Here is a 23,095-nt window from a genome sequence, read left to right on the forward strand (position 1 = left end):
CAACAATGTTTACCATGATCCCCCCGATCCTCATCTTGCATAGTAATATGTTTCTGGAATATGTGTTCAAACTGAATATTTATCTGCCAACACTTAAAATACAGCTATTGCTTGCAGGGTCATCACTTTCTGAAGAAATGTCTGTCTCCTATATCTTCATGCATTTGACCTTGAGATATATACTTTTCTGTTTGCATGCTCTTACTAAATGTCGTGCTGTACCTAATCCTTATCACTTTACTTTTAGGCTGGGCATCTCTTCTTATTTACCAGGGGTTCATACCTACCAGACCTGTAGCAGCTCACTAGTATTTTTATTTTCTTCATCTTGACTTGTTTTACTAATTTTTCCTCCCGTGCAAGCAATGTTTTTATTTAAGTTTAGATTCCCTTCTTTGCATGACTTTCTTTGCAAAACATTGCAGATAATAACCCTAACTTTGACACTTTCAAGAGCAACCCCAACACACCTCCCTGATAACTCTGTTTTGCGTCCTGTTGCTTTAACGCCACCAAAAAAATGCCTGTTTACCCGCAATCTTCCTTTGAACATGAAGAGTGTTAGTTTGCAGAATAATTTAGTCTGCAGAGCTCAGCGTGCAGGTTTCCAAGACAGTATGTGATAGGAAATTCTTGAGGGGAGCAACCAAGTTCTACGTTGGTTTGTTTTTCCCATGTTTCCTTTGAAAAAACTTGTATCTTTCAATACCAATGCAGACTGTAGGTGAAAATTAAGTAGTAAGTGACCCTAGTGCATTCTGAATATGTGCTTTTCACTGGCATCTAACTTTTTTTCCAGTATGACCATATTGCCTTAGCCCTTCAGGCTACAAAGAGTTCAACAGAATGCCCTTTTTAGGTCGAACATGGGCAGCGCATGCGCTGCTCTGCTAGGCATGCTGTATTGAGATAGGGACTTGAAGCTCCGCCCACTCTTCACCCATATTTTTAATTGGCTTGTCTCATTATCCACTGTAAACTTTGGCTGTTCATTGGTCAATAGGCTAAGTAGTCCCTCCTTAGTACCGCCTTGTCTCATTTTGTAACCTTCCATGGCGACACCCCCTGTTACATGTGTTACTCTGTAGGCTTTAATTACAGCCTCCTAGCACTATTTTCTCAAATTGTCAGGACACGCTCTCACCTAACGCTTTTTAAAAAAAAATGAAAGCATGGGCATGCAAACGCATTTGCAATGCAATAGTTCTCGCATATGTGAGAGTTTAAGCTATTGGCATTGTAAATGACAATGCCTTTTATTTATGTTTTGAAAAACAACACATATATAAAAGTCATTGTCATTTACAATGCCAAATAGCTTAAACTCTCATAAATGCGGACCTATTCCATTGCAAATGCTTGTTCTTTTATGGTGTAAGGTTGTCCTCCTCAATAGTTTAGATATAATTTAATAAGTGCTCTTTCAACTCCTGCAATTTCATGACAGACTCCCAAGACCCTGGAAGAAATCCCAGAGGGGATGTATAGGTGAATGTTTCAGACACATGCATAATGGGATGCATGTGTCTCAAACAGAGCACCAGAAAATAAGTCAATATAACTTCGTGTATGGCTGTTCTGTGGAATGAATAGTCATACAAGCTCGTTGAGCTGTACAATGCAATATACACAAGAGACATCCACGTAAGGTGAGTTATGTTAAAAAATGGTAAAGATATTAAGGCACTGACACCTCAACCTGATTGTTAATAATAAAATTACCAAGTCAGAATCTAAACCCAAAAGTTGCTCTCCAATAGTAATGTGGCTACCATTATGCAAGTGCTACTGAAACAGATGACTGGTGCGCGGATGCAGTTGTCCTAGAGACCAGTTGTCATCAATGGCCTCAAATGGCACATGGACACTGAAGGTATTTTTGTTTGGAGGTTTAGAGACCTGTAAATGTTAATTTAATCAAAGCATCATTAGGCCAACTCCTGAAGAGTCCAGACTTTTATCAGAGCCGAAGGGTTGATAGTGTGTAAAGGGTTAGACACAGCGATGAGTGCTCTGTACTCAGGTGTGTGTGTAACTTCCATGGTTGAGCTTGTCACCAAAATTGGTGTTTTCCATTTACAGTGCAGCTACAGAAAGAGTAATATGAAGTAGTAATCTGCAGTAGTAATTTGATACACATAGTAGTCCAAAAGCTCCTTTATTCTCAAGCCCGGTGCAGCTCCTCTGACATCAAAGCTAACTGACATTCTACAACCAAAGATCCCTATGAAATTCTAATGTGTTAATAATAGCTCAGACGCACATGCGTGCACATACTCATACAAGTAAAGAAGTGTTAACTACACCTGCTTCTTAATTTCACTGGCTCTGAGTTGCTTTTGTTATCATGTTCCTACTCACAGAAAAAGAGTCAGCCAACAAAGTCATATTGGGTGCCAGTGTGATGACATGAGTCCGTCCATAAGCTGCGAGATACAAACTGCACTCTAGAAGGCAGGCTCTACATGATTGTATGGATGCATTTGCCACTTATCTGAACACCGTGTAACTGGTCTCTATCTTCTGTGCATATTCATGGCAGAACCATTAAGTCCCAGCTGATCTATAGATGTGCTTTTACTAGGGACATACCTGACTCATGCATAGCAGGACAGACATTTTTCCCTCTCTTGCCTGGCACTTGAGCGGTGAACATTTTCTGCTTGTCGATGCTCTAGTCTTTCTGTTCTTGCCAATGTGTTGGGCAGGGAGAAAGCCAGAGGTGTTGCGATCCCTCTGTAACTAAAATCCAAAGCTGTGCATTACGCTAGCATGTTGATACCTCGTTGTCTCCTGCATTTTATCGTATTTACTGCATGCTGCATTTTAAAGGAGGACATAGTTATTTATTTATATATATTCAATTAATTTAAATCATATTTACCCTTATTCTTCATTTGCTAATTTGTACTGACTCAGTGAGGGAAGAAGAAAGCCAAGGAGGGGTAATTTATATTCTGTAGCTCCTTTTATGTATATCCTTTCCCTGGGAGCATATCTGACTGCTGTGTAGAGGGAAGCCATTTTTCCTTTTCTAGCCTGGCACTTTAGCTGTGGCCATTTTATGCTGGTCATTACCCTAGTCTTTCTGTCCCAGCTAGTGTGCTGGGACAAGGATAAAGCCAAAGTTCCTGCACATTCGCACCAGTGGTGTGCCAAAGGTAAGCCCATCTGCTTCCGTCCACAGCTGAACAGTGCAAAAGTCCAGTTACCCTGACTTCTCCAACAGGGATTCATAGTTGAGGCTAACTTACTTGCACTCACTCCTACTTTCTTTTAGGTGCCCCTTTATATCTAGTTATAAATGCCTTAAGACCACTACTGTTACTATTGCAAGCCCTTGAAGGACCACTTGTGGCTCAGCACCAGCCTGCAAGTAGCTACTACCTTCTTGGGTTTAATATTTGCCCACTAATTATACTACCTCTATTCAAGGCACAGGTCCTCCTGCCCATAGTGATCGATTCTTGCTCCTTCAATGACCTAGTTTCAATTGTTGCTACTTTAATGCTAGATCTCTCTCTCTGAGCACAATATACAAGTAAGGGACACTATTCCTAGTTCCACCCCAGATCTTTGCTTTGTTACGGAAACTTGGCTCAGTGCCTCAACAATGCCAGAAATCTCCATTGCCATTCCACAAGGCTACAACATAATCAAGCTCCACCGTCCTCGTAAAGTGGGCGGAGGGGTTGCTAATATGTTTGATCATAAATATTATTGTATTATACTAGATACCTTTTACTGTTTAGTATGGCTTTGTACTCTTTGCCTCTTCTGGGAGTAGCTTTGATCTACAAACAACCCGGATCTAAAAAAAAAACTTTTAATCTACCTTAGCAGATTTTTTGCCCCCTATACCATCAACTATCACAATTCCCTCATCCTAGTAGACTATAACTTGCATTATTAAGACATGGAGAATACTTACAACATTACTCTTAGAGATGAACTTGAGACTATTGGCATGTTTCATAAAGTATAGGACACCAATCATTCTGCAGGATGCACCCTTGACCTGAATTTTTCCAATTCCACCTGTTATATTCCATAGAGGCACCCCAATATAGGCTCAGGTAATATCCTAACCCTTTACCTATATTCTTCCCTACATTACATACATAACAGTTCTTAGGGACTGACCTTTTACCTAGATACAACATTGCACACAGAACGCAGGATTTTCCCGGGTAAAGGCCTCATACATTATGCATGATGATTCTTGGAAACTCAGCAGGACTACCATCTCCAGTATAATATCTATGTAAAAAGTTCATTCCCGACCTCATCCTAAGTCCGACAAGTGGTAATATTTTCTGCATACAATCTAACGGAGAAACAGATGAAAATGGCACAGAGGGGAGCGAAATATACAATGTTGTGTATTGAAAAATTGGATAGATTACCTTGTACTGTGGCAGAATCACTGTCCACAAAGTGGTTGATCCATGGCCATCTAACATTACAGGTCACTACTTTCCTGTTTCAGTACTGTCTATATTAGCAACAGGCAGGCAGATATGACGTGATGGGTAGGGAATTCATCACGGAATCTTGGGAATTATCGTACAGATTTTGATGCAGGATTTGGGATCTGGAAATGTTTCTAAGTGGTACAAAATGTGAGAACGCTTTAAGTGGATCTCTCATATGACAGGATATTATGCTGCACAGGGTATGCACTGGTTCAGTAGCGAACCTATCCTGTCACTTGAGGGGTACCCTGGCAGCCGTGATTACCCCAGTATTCAGGCTACTTTCAAGTGGGAGTTACTTGATGCTGGACGATCAAGGTTGTTGTGGGATGCTTCCGGGCATCGCATGTCTGGTCACCTTGAGCTCCAGGGTTACTTGCTGAAGTATTGTTTCCACCAACAAACACAGTAAGGGAGGCGCCGCTATGGCCTTGGTTAAATGTTTCTTTTATATGATTTGATACTCTGAGCAGAATGAAAGCCATGCTTCTGCAGAAAACTGTGCCCTTAACCCCCACTCGGGAGAACTTTGATCTCCGGATCACAAGGTCCTCGGCTGAGATACAGGCACTCATTTGTACGAACTGCCCCTTCCATTTCACAGGAATGGTAATTCGTATCTTTAACATGTCTGATACGATGGCTATAGTCCACCTATTTAAGACCATAGGTTCGGGACTGTTAAGGACCTTTCAGACGGTCCTCGTAGTTATACCGAACTTTATACACTCCGTATTCAGAAGCATTTTTGGAGGACTTCAGCTGAACCTGTTTCTAATAGCAGGTATCCTGATTGTAGTTTTTCTGCTACGCAATGGATGTCCCAGTCACCAAAGAGATGGAAAAAGCACTCCACTCCTGGAGCGTAAATACCGTGATTGCATGGGACAACATCTGGGCACACCTCACCTACGGGAACTAAGAGCCTCTTGATTTCTGTCATTTAGGCCAGTCTGAATGGACTGAATCCTAACTGTTCTCCGATGCCTGTTCTGCAGAGAAGAGTGCGTGTTGGATCTCTGTCGAACACTTCCATCAGCTGCGCAACCAGATATGAATGCTTTACTGGACCCGATAATGGCCCATGTTCTGCAGTGTCCCCAGCGTATTCCTATGTTGATGGGGGCATTCTTAGAGCCTCCACAAGAAGTCTCTGCTCCTGTTGGAATGGATACCGGCTTCTCCACTGACACCAAGAACTTGGATGGCACACAGGCTGCCCCAGCATCGGCTGCAGACAGTACGGAAGATCATTTATGCTTAATTGACGTGATCTGCGAGGTGTTACAAGGGTCGTCGTCTGCGATGGCAGGCAACAGCGATGTTGCGTCTACCAGCCAGGAAACATACACATTTGGCTCATTGTGTCCTGGGAAAAATTTGGCCTTTTTTAAACAAAACTCAAAATTGGAACATCAAAACAATTATTAATGTTTTATACTAGATACCATTTACTTTGAAATTCTTCTGTTTGTTATGGCTTTGTACTCTTTGCCTCTTCTAGGAGTAGCTTTGACTTAGAAACGACCCGGATCTAAAAAAAATACTTTTTCTCAACCTTAGCAGATATGTTGGCCCCCTATACCATCAACTGTCACAATTCCCTCATCCTAGTAGACTTTAACTTCCATTATTAAGACATGGAGAATACTTTCACCATTATTTATTTATTTATAACATTTTATATAGCGCAAACATGAGACTATTGGCATGTTTCATAAAGTATAGGACACCACACATTCCACAGGATGCACCCTGGACCTGAATTTTTTCAATTCCACCTGTTATATTCCATAGAGGTACCCCAATATAGGCTCAGGTAATATCCTAACACTTCACCTATATTCTTCCCTACATTACATACATAACGGTTCTTAGGGACTGACCTTTTACTTAGATACAACACTGCACACAGAAGGGGGCGCTAGGTGGCGCCAAACCAAGATGGCCGCACCGATGTGAGGCTCTCGCCAGACTGAGCACTCTCACACGATCCTGCATCATCCTACCCAGTGAAAACATCCTGATTTCTTTCCCAGGTGGTTCCGGACACCGAGACGAGCAAAGCGGTACCCGGATCACCTCATACTGATTACGGGAACTGTTGCCCCGGAGCTGCTTTCCCTGAGCGGACACCGGCGCTGGAGAAGAGGTTCGCGGCCGGCGGATCTGCCCACCAGGAAAATCCGGTGCTGTCGGGCCTGCTGCCATCGACCGAGAGAGATCTCCCGCCCCGGGATCCAATGCACGTCTCAACCCTTGGGTGCTGATGCTTGCGGTGTAATCCCGCTCACGGGAGAGGTACGTGTGGCCCTGTGACCCCCTCTGCCAGGAGCGATACTGAACGGCGGCAGGCCTAGCACACGCTACCCCCACCCCTCCCCCGGAGCCTCAACACCCTGCTGGCCCCCGGTATGCGGCGGATGACAGAGGCGGCTTACACCACGCCTGCAGCGGCGCGCCTGGGCACCCAACTTCGGACCATCTGGCAACCTTGTCCCCGGCACCGGCACCGACTGCACACCAGGCCGCGGCTTGCGGCCTAATTATCCGAGACCGGAGAGGACCGCCTAACCTCTGACGCGGCCACGGGATTCTGCTCGCGGCTTCCCGCGCCTCTATGTGACCACACGGCGCGCACCCCACAGGCCCTCTCACGCTGGCCCTCTGCTGTACCCGCATGGTACGGAGACCCTTCCGGACTATCTCGCTATAGCCGGCTCTCCTCAGCTGACCTGCTGGGAGCAACTGCACCACCCCGGCTGGGGCACCTTTGTCCATCCTGACGCTCGCAGGTCAGCTCCCCAACTGCATGCAGCTCACCCCCTATTGGGCAATACCGGGTTGACCCTGCACCTGGCGAGGACCGGAGAGCCCACACGTCCATTGCTCCGGCATACCGGGCCCTGAGAAACACGTGGCACTTGAGACGCTCTCCTGCCTAGCTCCCCGAAACCTACAGTGCGCACAGATTGCTGGCTCTTTAGCGCCTACCATCCACTAATTTCAGCCCGCCCTTCGGCTACCCTCGTCCTACGTCCTGGCTTTCTCATCGGCCGCGACATCGCGGACTCCTCGGCGCGAAATGGGCCGCAACGACGCTAGGCAATCCAAAATCCCCTTTGAAACCAAGAAAGCGTCCAAGACGCCATCGGAAGTGGCAGACAGCCCTACCGCCTCGGCACCCCAGGAAGAGGACTGGAAAACAATCCTATTAGGCATGAGACAGAGCCTTTCCACAATTGATGCCAAGATAGACACCATCAATTCGCGTATGGATTGCGTTGTTGCGAAACTTGAACACCATGACACTCGTATCAAAGTGACTGAGGACAGGATATCCGTGCTTGAGGATGGCGCTACTTCAACTGCCAGACAGGTCACACAGATGGATAGACTACTAAAAATAATAGCGGACAAGAACGAGGATTTAGAAGCGAGGTCCCGACGCAACAACGTCCGCGTCCTTGGCCTTGCAGAATCCACCAACACAGGAAAGATGGAGGTTTTCATTGAAAAACTTATTGTGGACTTGTTTGGGAAAGAATCCTTCTCCACTCACCTCATAGTGGAAAGAGCTCATAGATCTCTCGCTGCCTGCCCTCCCCCGGGTGCCCAACCACGGCCCATCGTCGCCCGCTTCCTCAATTACAGAGACAGAGATGCGGTGCTGCGCCGGGCGAGGGAGTTAGGAACAGTTACTTATGGCAACGCAACGCTCTCCTTCTTCCCTGACTTCACTCCTTCAGTCCAAGAAGCCAGGCGTAAATTTGCTGGGGTGAAGAAGAAACTCCAATCTCAGGAAATCCCATATGCTATGCTGTATCCAGCCAAACTGAAAGTCTCGCACCGTGGCGCACAACATTTTTTCCAAACTCCGCAGCAGGTGGAAGACTTCCTTAAGCACCACCACAAAGAACGCGCCGGGGATGAATCGGGGACGCAGCGATCCAGGCCGCAGTCCCCAATGTCTCAACAGGACTGACAAACTGAGACACCATCCTGATCACAATGATGCCGACCGCTGACTATAGCACGACCGGACTCTGCATTTCACGGTGAGGTACATGTACTGTCTTAAGTCTCACTGGACTATGATTATGAAAGTGCTCGGTCACCCGCCTCCGTCCCGCATATGACAGCCAGGTCCCTTACCTGGCGTCTTGTGGGTGAAAGTAAGGAGGTGGATGGTAGGTCTGGCGCCCCTGGGTCTACGTCCCCAATGGGTGATCCCCTACAAACCACTGTCTTATCTTTAGCTTCGGGGTTGTTCAAATGTGGGAGGGGGGAGGGAGAACTAGATGCCCGGCCAGTTGGGGTTGCCGGTGTGGGTGGGGACACAATCCGCTTTCATACTAAGACAACTATAGCGCCAGCCACTCAGTTAATGCATGATGCGTCTCAAGCTGTAACAGTTTGGCATTACCGGCTTGTTGGGGTTGCCGGAGAAGTTGGGTACATTTCCTGTTTTAGATCCGGCAGCGTAGCCGCTGCGGATATTACTGGGAGAGGGAGGAATTCTATGAAAGGTTTGCTGCGCAAAAGTATTGGTATTGATACCACTGTCTGTTTACTGCTGAATGCTACATACATGTGCCTCATTTTTCTTTCACGATTGGGATGGGAGACGTAAATGACTCGCTGCCAGCTTTGCAATTTCAGCTTGTAGCATGGAACGTGCGTGGGTTGAGTAACCCTAGGAAGAAGCGACAGATCCTGGGATATTTGGACAGACAGGGAGTGTCTGTTGCTATGTTACAGGAAACTCACTTGGTGCCAACTGTGTCCCCTTTATTTGCTTCCCGCTGGGCCTCATGCAGGGTGTTTTCATCGTATTCAAACTACGCTAGGGGCGTCACAATTCTGGTCAAGAGAGGTATGGGATTCACCCCGTTTGGTACTGACATGGACTCCAATGGCAGATACTGCATGGTTTGGGGGAAGTTACATTCACACACGGTCCTATTCGCCTGCTATTATGGCCCCAACACAGACGACCCAACTGCGCTCCTCGCCATGTGGGGCAAGATACAAACCCTGGGCATATCCCACATAATTTTGGGTGGGGACTTTAACACTGCGCTGAAACCTGCAATGGACAGATCACACCCACAATCTATCCATTATACACACACACAACGCGCCCTACTGGGCATTGTGGAAGATCATCACCTGACGGACACATGGAGGCACTCACGCCCTTCTCTTAGACAGGGCACACATTTCTCCGCAATCCACTCCACCTGGGCGCGCATTGATTATGTCTTCCTCTCTGCTGGACTCACCCCATGGCTTGTCAAGACACAATACCTTGCCCGCACCTTCTCAGATCACTCACCAGTCCTTCTAGCCCTGCGCATTCCCCTAGACGTTTCTCCTTACCTGAATTGGCGCCTTAACCCCGCACATCTAACCGATTCAGCCTTTAAAGCAGACCTAGAGCAGGACATACCAGAATTCTTTGACCGCAATGTCAATTCAGTCTCCAGTCTTACTACTGTCTGGGAGGCATTTAAGGTAACCGTGCGGGGATGGTGCATCTCCAAAGGGGGAGGGGTACTCAAATCCCTACGCGGTGAATTGCGAAAACTGGAGGCGGAAATAGGCAAACTTGAGCGCGTAATATCCCTTGGGTCGGGGGGACACACAGTTAAAGCTCAGCTACGGGAAAAAATTAATGAATACTCTGAGGCTGCTGATAAAGAATGCAAATTCCTTGGGAAGCCCTTTACAGCACGTATATATGGCGAAGGGGACAGACCGGGCAGAGCGCTCGCTTCTGCAGTCAGACCGCCTAGGCACAATAATTATGTCACTACACTACTCGATAGTCATGGCATACCTCAGAGGGATCTCCCGGGACAACTCAGGGTCCTTACGGATCATTACACTGCACTTTACACCTCCCACAGACGGGCGCCGCTTGACCTACCCCCCTATCTTGACGACACCGCAATAGCCTGGCTTGGCCCGACCCAACAGAAGTTTTTACACCTGGAACTAGAAGTAGATGAAATTAAAGACGCAATTATGTCCATGAAATCGGGCAAGGCCCCAGGCTCAGATGGCCTACCGATAGATTTTTATAAAACCTTTATACACCTACTGGCCCCGATTCTAAAAAGTGTGTACTATTCGGCCCTGGAGGAAGGCACCTTGCCAATGAGTATGCGTGAAGCCCTGATTGCCTCCCTGTTAAAGCCGGGTAAACCACCAGAGCACTGCGATTCGTACAGACCCCTTTCATTGTTAAATACTGACGTCAAAATACTAGCGAAGGTCTTGGCGACCCGCCTGAACCTATTGATGGAGCGCTTGGTCCTGCCGGATCAAGCAGGCTTCGTCCCGAATCGTGCCACCTCCCACAACCTCCGCACCCTTCATGCAGTGCTACAGGATATAGACCCCAGATGTGAGGCGGCCGCGGTTTTCCTTGACGCCACAAAGGCATTCGATTCCCTGGAGTGGGACTACCTTCTGACGCTGCTGGAGCGTATGGGCACCCCCTTCAGTTTCTTGGATTGGATCCGTCTATTATACCATAAACCACAGGCTGCAGTCCTCTTGAATGGAGCCCGCTCAGAACCTTTCGAGATACATAGAGGCACTCGGCAGGGATGCCCACTATCCCCGGTCCTTTTTGCAATAGCAATTGAGCCTTTAGCGGCCAAGCTTAGGCAGCACCACAATCACCGTTCCCTCATTTACCCGGAAAGGCAACTACTCATATCATTATATGCAGATGATATGACACTCTATATTCACAAGCCACAAGACAACCTTAATCCTATCTTACGTGAGGTCACCAAATTTGGCACCATCGCAGGAGTACAAATCAACTGGGCTAAGTCGGCCCTGTTTCCCCTGACGGACAAGACCCCACGGTTCCATCTAGACTACCCGCTGCTATGGGAAAACGAAGAACTAAAATATTTGGGGATCAACATCACTAGGAATCGGGAAACCCTTATTCGAGCCAATTACGGCACTGTCCTTGATAAACTGATAGATAACGTCACCAGGTGGATACACCTCCCATTGTCTATGGCAGGTCGTATTTCCTTAATCAAGATGGTGGTACTCCCCAAGATGTTATACCTCTTTACCAATATCCCATACAGCCCAGGAACACACTTCTTCCGGGCCCTTGATTCCCAAATGTCTAGACTCATATGGGGAGGGAAACAGGCCAGGGTCGGATTGAAAACTCTTATGCTCCCCTACGATCAGGGAGGATTCGATGTGCCAAATTTCCGCCTCTATTATGACTGTGCGCAGGGCCACTTTGCCGCGTACTGGCTTCACCCCCCGCCATTTATGGCTCACCTGGCTGTGGAAGATGGATACATGAGACCCGAAAAACCATCAGGCTACCTCTATTCGGAAACCCGGGTAACAAACCGCGACCCCACAACAGTGGACTGCACTGTGCAAGCGTGGCGCAGGATAACGGCGCGTATGGGCATTGCCATTCTGTACTCCCCTCTCATGGTATTGGCACACGACCCTAGGCTAAGCATTACCCGCGAAGAAATAGGTCGCAATCTGCTCACTAAATTGGCACTACATACTTGGGGGGATCTGTATATACAGGGCCGTTTCCGGACGGCGGCGCAATTCTTCGGGACGCACGCACCCTCAGTCATGGACACATTCCTTTATACAAGATTGCGACAGAATGTTCGGGCAGTCACTCTTGACTTCCCGGATGAACCTGAAACCGTGGCTCCATTACATGCTCTCCTACACACTGACACTCCGACACATGTAGTATCCATGCTGTACAAGCACGTGTATGCAGCCTCCAACCCTCCACCTCTCAGAGCTAGACGGGATTGGGATGAGGACCTCGATTCCCCCCTCTCGGACGATCAATGGGAGGAAAGCTGCTCACACACTAATGCAGTGACTGGTAATGCTCGCCTCCGTCTGGTTCATTTTAAATTCTTGCTCCGACTTTACCATACACCCGCCAAACTATGCCGCTTCGGGCTACGCACAGATGACCGTTGCCTTCGATGCAAAAGAGCGGGTGCCGACTTCATTCACCTCGCCTGGTCCTGCCAGGCTGTAGCGTCATATTGGGTGGAGGTTTTTACAGCTATGTCTGCTATGGTAGGAGTGGTACTCGCACCTTGCCCCAAAATAGCCCTACTGGGGCACTCTCCTCCAACGCTCAAGACGCACCGGAAATTTTTTGCGCTGGGATTCTTACTGGCAAAATGTCACTTGGCCTGCAGGTGGGGGTGGGGGCGTGCCCCCAAATTCAAGACTTGGCTATCGACTATGTCTACTTGGCAGGACCAACTCCACAATTATGCTGACCTACTGCCCCACAAAATGCGTCCCAAGGACCTCTGGGGCCCCCTCACCGCTTACCTTCTCCGAACTAGTGATGACGAACCGGATGAGCCAGACCCGCGTGTGACACTGGTCCGAGCAGAGCCCACGGACACACCCAGGCGTGAGCCTGACCCCTGCTGAGTCGTCCTCGTTCTGCCTCCTTTTTCTCACCCTCCCTCCCCTTCCCCAGACCCCAGCAAACTCCGAGCCTGTCGGGAGGTCCGGGGCACGACCACAGTAGCAACTTCCAGGGTGACTCCCGGCCAGTCCGCCTACATAGAACACCTGGGGACGTGCGGGTCGCTCTCCCATCCCTCCTGGGGCTCCTACCTACAAGTTCGTGCACAATGTGACACATGGCATGTACACAAGTAGCTCACTTTTCAGCTCGCAGATACCTTTACAGACTACATACATTCCATACCCACTGCAGTTCCAATCAGCCGCTAGGCGGCAGGGCACTCTCAACTGTTCAGTGTTTATTTTGAGATTCGCTCTGGGATTTACTCGCAAGATAACAAACCACGTCACAGTTTTTTAACATTTTACAACGTGGCCGGCCCGGAAGGGTTGTAGGCGGCATGCTGTGTTAACTACTTGCTCTTCTCCAAATTGTAAATGACAATTTTGACGTTGCACGTAATTGCTGCCGGCCTGCTATTTAAGGTTGTAGGCAAAAGGGCTGTGTATTAACCTTTTGCACCTAATAAAGGTCTTGAAAAAAAAAAAAAAAAAAAACACTGCACACAGAACGTAGGCTTTCCCTGGTAAAGGCCTCATATATTATGCATGAGGATTCTTGGAAACTCAGCAGGACTACCATCTCCTGTATAATATCTATGTATAAAGTTAATTCCCTATGTCATCTAAAGTTCGACAAGTGGCACAGCAAGGTAGAAGCCCCGGGGAGACCATTGGGTATATAAATATCACATCTTGCTGAGAAAAACAGAGGAGATCAGGATTTTCCTGCCGACATACAATGGCGCGAGACGCTGAGGTTCCTGCATGCAGATACTCCAGCTCGCAGTGGTTCAACTCAAGACCAAGACGGGGTCTCACAGTCTCTCACTTCAGGTAATGAGCTTGACTTTATCCTTGAGGGATTTTTGACTTAACACTTCATACATGCTAGGTACACTTAGGTACATCTAGTTACGGTAGCATCGTAGGTTAACACATTTTATTGTCATGTATTCTATATACTTGCCTGTATTCATGGTTATAGCAAAATGGTAGAAATCTACCATCCTTTTACTTTCCTAGTGCTTCTAATCATTTATATCTGTTACTGTCTAATGGTTGTTTCAGCACACCTATTTTACACCAGAAAAATGACTGTTCAATAAATGCTTCTTGAAAAACGTCCATACTGTTTATTCTGTTTATCGCTCTGAGACTAAGTAAGCACGAGTGACTGAGTGAAAAGTAGTACACTGTGTCCACAGACCTGAGGGGTCAGGGTTGCTATGTTTGATAGTTGCCAAGAACCTTTCTCTCCTTAGTAATAGGATTTTCTAGTGTCCCTGTGAGCTAGCTGGCACACAGCCCAACATACCCGGTGGGGGTGTCTAGAATCAGTCTAACACTAGTCCTACACTGTATGTTGTCTAAACGTGCAGATCCTATATAGGTTTTATAGGAACTACACAACAGTAGAAATCCCTTTGGCACTTACCTGGCCAGACCATTACCGTAATGGAACCCTTAAAGCTCCTCCTAAAATTCTTCGCACTTGATCCATTTCCTGGAATCTCATAAATAATATTCACTTGATTAACACTTTCCACTTACAACCATGTGGACAAGCAGATAATATCAACATGGTGGTCTCCCAGTTTAATTCTGTCATTATTGAGGCCCTAGACTCAAAGCACCTATGAAAGCTTTTAAATCAAGCAGGAGATCTACTGCCAATAAATGGTATGCCCCAGAATTAAGAGAAAACAAAAGACTTTACAAGTTTCTCTAGTGAATTTTTTAAACCCTAAATTAATTCACACATCTTGCCGGCTACTCCATAGCTACTGCTGTGTCACATGTACTGTCTAGCACTATCCACTTTCTTACATGATAAAACCAAAAACCTCTGCACTGATTTTGCTACCCAGCAACCTCTTACCCCTCTTTCTCATCCCCTAGATTTCTCAACCCCATTGCAATTTGATTCCTGGCTAGATTTTAGAGGATTAGTATGCCAGAGATGGAAACTACGATGCATGTGAGATGCTCAGGAGACCCTTATGACCCATGTCCCCCACATGCTATTTCTGCTTTCACTATTGTGTTCAGTGCCCCTGTGACAAACTAGGTAACACGCTATGGTTCTCCTGTTACTGATAAAACTTACTGCTGACTCCTCCATTCCTTCTAACTACTGGCCCATATCACTCCTTCTTTAACCCGGAAAGACTTACTAAAGTCCAGTTTACATCCTATCTAGATAGGATGTAAACCTTTTAAAGATAAACCTTTTAGATCCGTCTCAGTCCAGCTTCAGGGCTTGCCACAGCCCTGAAACTGTCGTTTTGGCAACCACTGATGATATTTGTGCAGTTTGGATGAGGGCAGACATTTTGGACATGAGCTTTGAAGAAGGGTCTGTCAGAGGTCAGTGTGGCTCAAAGCTCTTAATACCTCACAACCCATCCGGCACTACAGATTGATCAATCTACCCCAGAACACAAGTTTCCTGGCCAGATGCTCACCAGACAGCGGCATACCCTAGTGTGCACTGTACAAAAATAATACACAATCCTAACACTACCCCACCGACAAGCAGCCCTTCAGGGATTGCTATAAGCATGACAAATGTCCATCCTATAAAGATAGTCCAGCAATGGGACATGTTGTACACTGTTGCATGCAACGTAAAATAATTTTCAGGCAGTCTGCGGAAAAAGTTCCCTTTGGAAGCCATCATTAGGACACACGAATTATGAAAGTCAACAAGAGAGCAAAGGGTTGTACAGGAGAAATATCACAAAGATATCACTGCATGCACCATTGCAAGAATGGAATAACTATGCATTTCACCTAAATTACTTTCATATTTCACAATATTAATTCACCACTAATCCTTTACGGGTTCCGGGGCAGCATGCAACTCACCGAAAAAACGCTTCAACACCCCAGCAGAGGTAGCAAGCGCTATATAAATGCAAACCTTTTTCCATCTTCTATCCCTCTGCTATCCTTCTCAATCGAAATAACTAACAAATCCATCACTCAAATTACTTTCATATATCACTATACTTATTCACTAGTAATCCTTTATAGGTTCTGGAGTAGCATGCTACTTGCCAAAAAAGCGCTTTAATACCTCATTAGGGGTTGTAAGCGCTATATAAATTCAATTATAATACCATACAATACACAATAATAAAATCCTCACCTTCTTCAGGTTAATCCCACATAATGTAGGCCATGGCTCACCTGTTTCCATCTGTCAATATCGTCATACATATATTGCCACTGATTTAGTCATTGGCACCTGAGTCACAATGAAAGTAGCTGCTTGTGGAAACACCTTGTTTGCTGCATTGCACAAGCTATTGACAAAACCACTGCAGCTCACTCAACATTATTAATATATAGTGACAGACAGATAGGAAATTCAGCTATCAACGTGTGGAACAGATATTACAAGATAGCGTGCTCAGAAAAAGCCATGCCTACATTTAAGAACATATGGGGGATTGATGCCTGTTTGTCCACCACTTGTCTTATAAGCTGCACTACTGCTCTTTGGGTAGGCCAAATTCGCATCGCTTGTACATCGGCAAGTGTGTGTAGTTAAACTTTTTTTTATTTTTTATTGCATGCTTATACCACAAATCTAAAAAGAGGAAAAAAATGATGCTCTCTTAAAGTGATAGCCATACACTTGCAATAAAAAAATGTAGATTAAAAAAAATATCCATAGCATATAATTGTATTAATACAGAATTGTTTCTTCGTAGCAGGCACGTGTACTTAGAACAGGTATAGACGCTCTTTTCGGGTTTAATGCACATCACAGGAAAACATCGTTCCTTTTGGCTTAAAAAGAAAATGTATCATTGCCTTTGAATTACTGTAACCTGAACCCATAGTTCAACTCCACAAGGGTTCCTCAACTAGATAAAGAATTAAGGATTGACAGAGTAAACTATTGGCCACCAGATGTGGCATGGAGGTGGAGTGCACATATGATCAGAAAAAACTTTAACAGCATTCTTCAAAATTGAATTAATAAAAAAATGTTGACTGTTAAAATGGCATGACTGATCACGGCATATTACCCAATGAATCTCTTCATTTCTCTTTATTTTGCCAAGCACTCAAGGTTGAGAATATGCTAAGTGGTTGACACCTAGTCAGAAGGCCGTTTCCCATGTTCTCTATTCATTGCTGCTGTATATTGATGGTACAATAGTGTTTGGAGACACCATCTGAGCATGGTCTAGCTTTCACTAAGCCTGTGCAGGCAGTACTTATTTTGAGCCAGGGGTTGCTGGTGGCACCCATCAGAACTCATTTTTCGGATCAGGCAATTATTTTTCCTCAACAGACTTTGACCCAGAGCAAGAGAGAGACACACACACACAAACAGAGAAGAAAGAGTACGAGAAAGATGGAAAACAGTGGCAGGGATGAAAAAGAACCTGCAACAATGAGATAGAGGCAGGAAGTATCTAGTGGTGGGTTAAAAAGGCATGAGGTGGAATCAAAATGACACAGCTTTAGTATTCGGCACCCGACCTTTGATACCGTCGGCAACAGGCTTCTGGGCAAAACTTTGGGACCCAGGACTTATTCTTTTACAAATTAAACACTGTGTACAGTTATGGTAGAGCCAAATCATCCCTTTGAACACAACCCAGAGCTCAGCAATTACCTTCCGCATTTTGTGGACAAATTGTTGCAGGTCCATGTTTGTAGTTCCACTTAACAGACCACCAACATCTTTTGCAGGTTGGGAGGGTGAAGAAGGTAAGAACTGGTGGCAGAAGGTTCTCGATAAATGTAGCCACTTTGTGGAACTCTCTTCCCCTACATCTTCGCTCGGAAGCTAGTCTGCTTCGGTTCCGCAAGCTTTTAAAAACTTTTCTGTTTTCTGCTTAACCCCCGCATTACTCTGTAGTTTCATTCTCTGGTGAGCGCTGGGATGCCTATTGGTAACCAGGCGCTATATAAAACTCAGAATAATAATAATAATAACAGCAATACACATTATCACAGTAAATTAGACCAAATAAGTAAATAAATGAATAACGCATAAATCCCACACCATAAACAATTACTTCATGACATATCAGGTGCACCTTCATAGACTTAGATAATCCAAACATCAACCAGGGTAAGGAATAGTTGTGGTGTGGCACAGTTACACCCCACCTACTAAATGTACAATAGAGGCAGATCTCCAAGCTCGGTTGACCCTCTGAAACTTGTGACTGAAGATGCAGCCCAGAGCGGAAACACTGCGGCCACGTGGTCCCCTCCCATGAGTGACTGCATGGCCACTCTAGGCCACAACTGTCAGTTGTATGTATTCTGGGACATGTAGTTGGAAGGTAAAAATAAAATTGCTGCAGGCAAAGTCACTTGGCTAAAAAAGTTCATCTGGTTGAAGATGTCACACATTACAGGGGGGAAACTTGGCAATTATGGAAAGACTTATGGGAAAATTTTAAGTATGACTACCATTAAACAGCAGAGGAACAGTTTTACACCGAGTGAGACCAACTATGTGTAACATGTTTATATTTACATTTATTTATGGAGTCTGAATGACACGCTGATAACAAAAATAATAGGCAGCATGCCAAACAAAAGCTGATTCTCCATGATGATTGACAAACAGCACCAGTTCAGTCGCTTATAGAAGAATATTATCCCGCTAGCAAGACAGGCGGAAACTGTGGGTACGCATGTGTTTGTTGACAAACACCCACATGTCTGCTTTAATGAGTCCACATAAAGGCTTAGAAGTTATAGGTCAATGTAATATTATTGAGTGTTGCTGTCTTGGGTACTGGAGCTTGAATGGGGAGTTGTTTTGGTTAAATGGTGCATCCAGGCACCTTCTGCTTTGGTCTTCCCTGACTGGGTTGTGTTTCACGGTGGTGGTAGTGGGGTGCGACTGTCAAGGACTTGTGCCCGAAACTCAGAAATCACAGGCCTTGGTCCGGTTCATAATGGTCAGTGGTAGACAGGTGGCTCCGCGCCAGGAGTACTTTCTAGAGGTAATACAGTTAAGAGGCTTATCATACACATAAAAGCAGACTACAGCTGGCCCTGGCAGCCACCTGCAGGTGCTGAGGAAGCTGTGCTGGCAGGCAGGGCCTGCTGACCCCTGCAGGACTCTGACGGCTACAGGTGAGGTGGGAGTCACTCATTCACTCACTCATTCATACCCACCCGCTCCCTCCCGTGAGAGAAGAGTCGAGCAGTGCTCCCTCCGTGACAGCCTCTCCTGCAGAGACTCCGGCTCCGCAGACGGGTTCAAAGTTCGCCGTCAGCTTTCGAAGCTGCCTTTTTGTGGGGGCCGAGCGAGCTGCTTGTAAGTAAGTATTTCCGCGTTTAAAGTTTTGTACTCGCACACAAAGCCCCTTTCTCGGTTTTTTTTTTCGGCCTGTCAGACATGTCAGCCATGGTGAGGAAAAGGTATATTGTCTGCAGCACTTGGATTCCTCTCCTCCTGACATCTGCCACTCTGTAAAGATGATAAATTCCTGCCTCATTAGCCAGGGGTGTGGGATTACAGGGTGACAACACATTAATCACCAGCTTCTGTGGCAGGCTGACTCGCAATAGGCATTGTTAACAAAACTTTTCTAATATGTCACTCTTGCCTATGACAGCCCGTAATCAATCATCTTGATTGGCAGCGCTGATAGATTACACTATTTATACTTTGCGTAATGAAAGATAGCGTTTCCACCTTCTGTCGTCTCGGGAGACGGCGAAGGCGCGAGGCCATCGGCGAAAGGAGCCCGCGCAGGGAAATGAGGAACTGTGGGCCTGACCCCTGCCTTGTGTCAGAGGGGCTTAGGGTGGCCAACTGGCATGGGTGCGAATTCAGGACGGCGAGTGTAAAAATCCAAGACATAGGGTCAAAATTCAGGACAAAAATTCAGGACCGGAGGTCAAAATTCATGACAAAAGGTAAGTTTTACAGACACATCAGAAGAGGTAGCGCAAAAGTATATGAGTAAGTAAATAGACAACCACGTAAGTACAAGTGAAAAGAAGTTTATATTAGGTTCAGACAATTGTGCACTTCATGCTTTTTCAGTATGCGCACAGCTTTGAGCAAATGTGCAGGTCTTTTTGTGGTAACAAAACCTCCCCCTCCACCTTTCCAGCCTCCCAGGGAAACGCCTGATCCCGGTCTGGCCAGTCCGGCCTTGCTACCACCCTCCGATGGTGACCCTCCTCTTTCACATAGACCCTCTTTCATGTGTATTTAATTTCTTTTATAGTGCTACTCATCCCAAGTAAGTAGGACAGGGTGTCGAAGTGCGTTACATCACACACATAATATATGGAGACCATGACTCATATAAATGTGAAAGTCAGTCTATAGGAAATGCACTTAAGATATTGGGGGTTACAAGGTGTAATCATTCTTTCATCCATCATTCAGTCTTTCACAATTCATTCTGTCCTTCCATCTGTATATCCATCCATATCAATATTCAGCCATTTGCAAACCTAGCCATCATCTATCCTTCCATCTATCCATCATTCCACTCATCCATCCCTCCATTCACAGTTTCATTCATCCAACCCTCCATTCATCCTTTCACCATATCCATCCGTACACTCATCTATCCACTCATCCACCCAGTCACTCATCTTTCCACCCATCCACCCTTTCAGTCATCCATCCATCCTCCCTTTTTCTATCCATCCCTCTTTCATTTAGTCATCCATCCATCCCCCCATTCCTCCATTCATGAATCCATCCATTGACCCTATCACTCATCCATTGTTTCACTCATCCATCCAGCCTTTCTCCAATCCATCCACCCTTTCACTCATCCATCCAGCCTTTCACTCATCCATCCACCCTTTCACTCCTTCACTCTTCTATCCACCCTTCTGTCAATCCACCCTCCCTTTCACTCACTCATCCAGCCTTACATCCACCCTTTCACTCATCCATCCATTCACTCTTTCACTTATCAACTCCTCAATCCATCCATCATTTCACTCATCCATTCACCCATTCACTCGCCTGTCATCCACCCATTCACTCGCCTGTCATCCACTCTTTCACTCATCCATCCTTTCACTCATCTCTCCATCCATCATTTTACTCATCCATCTACCCTTTTACCCGCCCATCTACATCCATTCATTTACCTTTTCTCTCATCCATCCTTCCACTCACTCATCCGTCCATCCTTTTTCTTATTATCCATCCATTCGCCCTTTCATTAATCCATTCACCATTTCACTAATCCATCCAGCCATCCACCCATCCCTTCACTTACACACCTTTTCAAATTAATTATGAGCTGAGTCTTTGTCTGCTGAGTTGCAGACAGAAGAGGCCCATCAAGGACTTCACGCCATCTGTAGTTTCTAAAGCAAGGGGTGGAGCGGGGAATGGCTCACAAAGCCCCTGTACATAGACAATCCAAAAAAGTGGAAGTCATGAGTCATGCATGATGCACGATGCCACTGGGACATGGTGTTGTTTCCAGGGCTTTAAGTGGGATGAAAAAACTGTGGGGTCTCTCCAAAGGGGGTGTTCGATGTAATTAAGGGCGTTGCTTAAAACACCTAAGCTAAAAATCTGTGCTCAGCATAGTGTGCCACCCGACTGTTAATTTGCTGCTTCTGTCATTGCATCCAGATATATAACACAACAAGTAGTGTTACACCTACAAGCCAGAACTATTGGCTTTGTCAATGGTTGCTAGTTGCATAAAATAAAAAAAAGCAACAACCATGTCTTTGTTATATATAACATTGAAAATGTGCCAGTTTTAAATTGATGAGACCGTGAAATACCCATAACCCTTTTGATAAAACTTGTTTCACCACCTTTCATGAACTGGATTCTCACCTAGTAGCGTGGGCGTTTTTGTTAATTTCTTTCACCTCACCTGACTGAATGTTCCGCCCCATACCAAGGCAGGAGGAGGCCACCACATGCAGTAAGATCAGCAGCAGACTGAGTGACAATGATCGGGGTGGGGCTGCTCTTGTGCTCAGAGGAGTGCGAGGAGGCCCCATCAGGGAGCTCAGGCTTCTGGCAAGGGAACAGTGATGTTCCCCCAATGCCCAAAATTACGAACAAAAGGCATCCATAAAAGGGATTGTCACGGACAACGGACGTGAGATCCAAATCATGGATGGCCAGTGAAATTTATGGACAGTTGGTCACCCTAAAGGGGCACTCGTGGGGGGTGGAGCTACGCAGCCTGCTGCTGATCTGATCCCGCGAGGTGCGCCCACCGACGGCAGTGTGGTGTTCCGGGAGAAGGTTCACCATATGGGCCCTTGGGCTGGACGCTGGTATCCGACGGGTCACGTGACGGACCTGCCACACAGAAAAGCGTCCACACCTTTATCAAGAATCCCTCCTGTCTCTTGGCAGAGAGTTGTAGTGATGGAGAAAAGAGAGACTATGAGATATCTGGCAGATAGGGAAAGGGAGGATTTTGAAAGGTCAGGTGCGAGTCCCACTTCACTGGTGCTCTCTCGTGACAGAGAGGGACTAATGCTGGGGAGGGCGCCGAGATGCCTGACAAGCCTGGTAAATGGAGATATCTTTATGGATCCATTGAAAAGAGGGGGCTCTGAAGCCGTATTAGAGAAGGTATATGGACTTCACTATGTATTCCAGGATTCCCACTGCTTTCCATGGTGCCTATCTCTATCAACCAGAATTGGTGTTGCTGGAGGGGTGGCTGGGAAGTGTCAGGTCAGGTAAAGAGATGTGTATAGAGGGGTCTGGCAGGCAATGCAAGAGGAGGTGCCGGTCCATAGTTTACCATGATCTTCACCCACTCTTTCAGTGACTCTGTGGTGTGCGCCTGACAGGTGATGCAAGGAAGTTTTACGAAAGGCCAGGTTAGGGAATCTATGCAGCCTGTAGTCTATCAAGATCCTCCGTCTCTCTCCAGGGCATCCTTCTTTTCGGATGAACCTTATGGTGATGGAGAGGGGCTGGGAAACCTGCCATCAGCATTTCATGATTCAGATCACACGCATCTTCATTTCATATTACCATAGCGAGTATGAAAATTGGAAAACCTGCCATATGGCACGGGTTT

General features: G+C 46.2%; 1 protein-coding gene across 1 annotated transcript in view; it reads left to right on the forward strand.

Moving 5' to 3' along the window:
- Positions 1-23,095, forward strand: part of LRMDA (leucine rich melanocyte differentiation associated) — a 1,127,063-nt gene that overhangs the window by 203,164 nt on the left and 900,804 nt on the right. The window lies entirely within an intron of this gene.

This window comes from Lissotriton vulgaris, chromosome 5, assembly GCF_964263255.1.
Source record: "Lissotriton vulgaris chromosome 5, aLisVul1.2, whole genome shotgun sequence".
Classification (NCBI taxonomy): domain Eukaryota; kingdom Metazoa; phylum Chordata; class Amphibia; order Caudata; family Salamandridae; genus Lissotriton; species Lissotriton vulgaris.